The sequence below is a fragment of the Microtus oregoni genome, unplaced genomic scaffold (assembly GCF_018167655.1).
Source record: "Microtus oregoni isolate MIOR12 unplaced genomic scaffold, Mior012 000029F_ref0000214, whole genome shotgun sequence".
Classification (NCBI taxonomy): Eukaryota; Metazoa; Chordata; class Mammalia; order Rodentia; family Cricetidae; genus Microtus; species Microtus oregoni.
This window is the reverse complement of record NW_024543088.1, coordinates 13,376,111-13,381,175: the sequence shown is the minus strand read 5'-3', so window position 1 is coordinate 13,381,175 and position 5,065 is coordinate 13,376,111. Positions and strand designations below refer to the sequence as shown.

Below are 5,065 nucleotides of genomic sequence, written 5' to 3'. Positions count from 1 at the left end.
CTTGTTATTGATGTGTCCAGTGAGATAACTCATCATTTCACAACACAGAGCCTTCCAGGCTGGCATTCTTCAATTCTCATGGCACTAAACCGACACTAGAACTACCCAACTATCCACGTGTTGCCCGCATTATTCATCATTTCAGAATTCCACGGTTACACACAGCAGTTTACACTCACTCCCTAACTCTGTCTTCAGGAGCTGGAACCTCTCCACAGTGCATAGAGCCTACTGCACCTACGAGAGAAGGTCCTGCAGTATCTATATGTAGCACTGCCGGATGCTCAGAGGGCAATAGGCCGGAATAAAAGGGAAAAGATGGATGGTGATTTAAAGCAGAAGGAAGATCAAATAAATAGGCCAACTTGCCCACCAAATGGGCCAGGAATATTTTCATATGATAAAGGAAAGATAAATAGACACATCAATGTGAAGATAAATGGAGTGCCTTAGCGATTAAACTGAGATTAGGAATGAAAAGCCTGGATTTGCCACCTGTTGGGTGACTGCTTTTATGATGGAGGAAAACCCTCCTCATTTCTCCACCAAGAGAGAGACACTGGCCAAGGGCAAATATTGATGACGGCCTCAGTTCTGTTCTCTGGGAGTGGCTGAGAACAGTCTCAGGCAAGCAATACCACAACTGAAGCCAATCAGTCACACACATTTAGTCTTCACAGGAGGGAAGGAGATGGTGTGCTTTGGTTACACCTTAAGGACTAGCATGTGACATAAGTGGCCCAAGTCTGAGTACCAGGGACACAATGTCAGCCTTTCCAGGACAGTGATTGTTATTCCTCTCCAAATTTGTAAGCTGAGCCAAGGTCTAATCTTCCTGCCATAAGAAAACACCACGAAGGAAGTCTAGAGTGGAAGTAAGCCAGGGCAGATTTCCCTCAGAGAACATCTGCCACTCACAGATTCAAAGTTCAGTTGAGAAAAATGGTATTTTCCAGGATATTAGCAAGAAAACCGAGCATAGCTTGTCATATGTCCAAAATTCTCCTTTGCTCTTAATTTTCTCCTTTTTTCTTTCTTTTTTTATCTTTTATGTTCAAATAAAAATTTATTTTTTACCTGTTTTTTGAGTATACCAATAGGTAAGTTATGACAACATGAAAAAATATACATTTCTATCTTTGCATGAAATTAGACTCACTTATACAACTCATTCTTGCAAAATCTAATAGTCTGACAAAAGATGCTCCTCTCTCTCCATCACAACCATGGTTTTAAGGCTCCCCACATTGCTTTTGTTTGCTCTTTGGCTAGAGTGTCTTCTGAGTAATCAAGACAGTTTGCATTCCACATGCCAATGCCCCGCAAGCCATAGTTTTTGACATATGCTGCCTTTAGTGAAATGCTCTGGGGGTTATCATACCACACTTGATGAAAACGGCCAGCGGGATCCTTGTAGTTATAATAGGGAGCTTGCTGGTCCTCATCCCACTGGCTTCCAGAAACAGAACTATTTACTTGCTTCATGACCAGTTTGTAGGGCACCTGAAGTCCTGCAGCATCGCTGCAAGGAGCCCCTCGAAAAGCGACCTTTGCAATGGTGCAGACGTCATCCTCTGATATATTCAAGCAGATATAATCATAACCATACCAGAGAATACCCATTATGAGTTTCTTAGGGCTAATGCCCATCTTGATGTAGTCAATATATCCAGCTAATGTCTGATTATAGGGAGCACTGGCTGCTGCAATACATTCTCACCAGATCTGACTTTGCTCATCGTAAGACATGACGAAGAGAAAATCACAGGCACCCGCAATTCCTGTGTAATTATAGCACCTTTTGTCTATGTTCTTTGGTGACCAAGCTACATCAAAGGTTACCTGTGATCCCTCGATCTCACGATGGAAACGTTCAGTGGTTTCTCTGACCAAAGCCGTCAATCCTTCATATTCAGGTGATGAGCAATTGACTTCTTGTTCTATGTCTATATTAATTCCATCCATATATTATATTTTGGCCAAATTAACTTTTTGAGCTATCCACGATGCTCTGAAGGTAGGATCAATGATGTCCTTCAGGGAGACATCACCTCGAAGTCGGGGCGATGGCGGATCGGTCGGCAGAGCGCAGCGTCAGAGCACGGGCAGTCCCCCGCCGAGAGCTGGAGCACCATCAGCCTTAACAGCAGCAGCTGCGGGAGTCCCGGGACAGCAGGCAATTCCAAGCCTGGCGTGCAGGAGGCCGGAAGGCACCGCCTGAGGGGCGGGGCCTGTTGAAGATCTGGGATGAGGAGAGCAGTCCCTGGATAAAGTACTATCCTCGTAGGCTTGAGGAACAGAGTTCAACTCCTAGGACCAATGTTAAAAAGAAAGAAAGAGGGGGAGAGGAGGGGGGAAAAGGAGAGGAAAGGAGAGGAGAGGAGCGGGGAGGGGAGGGAAGGGGGAGAAGAGAAGAGAGGAGAGGAGAGGAACGGGGAGGGGAGGGAAGGTTGGAGAAGAGAAGAGAGGAGGGGAGAGGAGGGGAGAGGAGGGGGGAGGAGAGGAGAGGAGAGGAGAGGAGAGGAGAGGAGAGGAGAGGAGAAGAGAAGAGAAGAGAAGAGAAGAGAAGAGAAGAGAAGAGAAGAGAAGAGAAGAGAGCCTGGCGTAGTGGTGCATATTTGAGACTCTAGCACTAGGGAGGCAAAGAAAGGCAGATTCCTGACATCCCTGGCCAGCAGAATGTGTTTACTCATCGTGTCCTGGGCCAGTGAGTGAGTCTAACTCTACCCAGATGGAGAGCACCTAAGCAATGACAGCTGGTCTAACATGTTCATCTGCACATATACACATAAACATGCATATATGTGCACACACACAAATCAGAGATTTAAAAGAGACTCCTTATTTTATACTGGGCAAAATGACTTTCATTCCTTTGCTTAAAATCAAGCAGAGATTATGTTGACCCTTTATCATCAGCATTGCCACTGTGATGAAATTGTCGAGTACTATAGTCTGTGCCTCACTACCCTAATGGTGAGCAGGTAGAACTGAAACCATGGAGGCATGAGAGTCCTCAGCACACAGAGCCACACATGTGCCTAGGCATCGGCAGTTCAGAAAAATTCTTGTAAAACAAGTCACACATGACGCAATCATCCAATAATAATATATTAAAGTAAAGTGATTGCATAATGATGGACTACTGAGTTAGGGAGATATATTTGTGCACTGGTAGTAGGACTATGGGGACATTTCTACCATGAATATGCATATACACATAACTATACATTAGATTCATGGGTAATATGGTTACCATAGTATTTATGCAGATATAAATACTATAGAAATGTCTAAATAATAATAATGATTATAATAATGGCAACAATAATAATTGTATTATGAAAAACTAAATTGCTACTATGCTTTGTAATTTTTATAATATTTTTTAATATGAATATCTTTATCTGAAATCAAAATAAATTCTATTAACTGTAAGAAGATTATTTTCCCAAGATGAAAGCTGTTGTAAGTTATCCATTATCAAAGGGAAAAGAGGATTAAAAAAAAAGTTAAAGCCATTTAAAACTTCTTCCTTCCCCACCACCAAAGGTAATATTACTTGGCAAGTGTTTCTGTCCTGTTTAAAAGATGGAAACATGGAATACAAATGTTTAAATATTGTATTCAAGACTAGGAAAGAAAGTCATCTACCCAAAGCGCAAACAGCATGCATAGCCTTAGGTCATTCTGACCCCCCTGGAATGTCTGTCATTTATCTCTGAGGTTTTCTCAGTAGCACCATACAGAGGATCTCATGCTATTGGAGACATTATTTCCTTAACGAGTCTAATGCCCAAGAGAAGAATTTCTTCCAAATATCCAGACTAGCATGATGACAAAGAGAACCCAACATGATGAAATTGAGGGTATTTCTAAATTAACATATGAAATTAGAGGGGTATTTAAAATGTGGGAGGAAACAGATCTCTATGACTTTTTATCTTTTGTATATTTTCTGAACGGTTTGCATGATCTATGCAGGGCTGTGCTAGAGTTATCTGGCATAGCTACATATAAAAGGTAAGCCCACAGTGAGGCCTGGAGCTGAAGGCAGATAAGAAATGGAGTCACGTAGTCATGCCATGAGAATTAACTTCCCTGAGATTTGATAATATTCAGTTACACAGCACTGTTGATGCTGGAAGATTCTGTTGTGAGAACTTGAAGAAAAGTCATTTGGGGGAGCGTTAGCTTTAATGTTTTTGCTGTGTTCACGTGATGTAGGGCTACTTGTTTATTGATGTAGCTGCATGGCATCGTCTATAGAATTGAATACGTCGAGAGCTCTCTATTTGACAGTTGCCTTAAGAGGCTGATAGGTTGCTCTTATTTTGCTGAGTATGTGTGGTGGTGAAGCATTAACTTCCATCTTCAACCAAATGGGATTTCTGCTTTGTCTCCTCCGTCTACTTGCGTAGTGATTACAACATTACCAGTTGATGTCTGTGGGGATGTCTCATAGGCCATAGTCAGTGACCCAGACAGTGTGTTAAAGTAAGCATGTAGAAGGCTGGGGAGACAGAGAAGAAATGCCTTAAACTCCAATATCCCATGTGTGAGTCATTTTCACACAGTCTCCCTTCTGAAGGTTGGGTTACTGGTTCTCGTGATCTGTGTCTACCAGCAGCTGGCTAACCATGGGTGGGGTTACCAAGGATATACTGGAATCAACAGAGTCTACACTCTCCTGAAATCTAGGTGAGGTGAGGGAGAAAACCATAAATAAATTAAGCAAAATACACACAAGGCCAAAAAGCAAGTGCACAAGGGGCAGGGAGATGAAGTTAGAGTCAGGTGGCTGGCACTTGGAGAGTGTGCAGGGTAATGGTGGTGGCTAGTGAATACTGCACCACACACACACACACACACACACACACACACATACACACACACACAGATTACTTGAGTCTGGATGAATTGTGTCCTGGTTTTGCCCTATTGTATGAATGAACATCATTTCAGCCCAAATAGGACACCAATGGTAACCAAAGGAATGAATCCTCCCAAGCCTGGTGAATCAGTGAGACAACTGGGATTATTTATAGGGCACGGGCAGGCAGTT

General features: G+C 42.8%; 1 pseudogene; it reads right to left on the bottom strand.

Annotated features, from left to right (window-relative positions):
- Nucleotides 1-1,218: 1,218 nt before the first annotated feature.
- LOC121464670 lies at nucleotides 1,219-4,470 on the bottom strand (annotated as a pseudogene).
- Nucleotides 4,471-5,065: the final 595 nt, after the last annotated feature.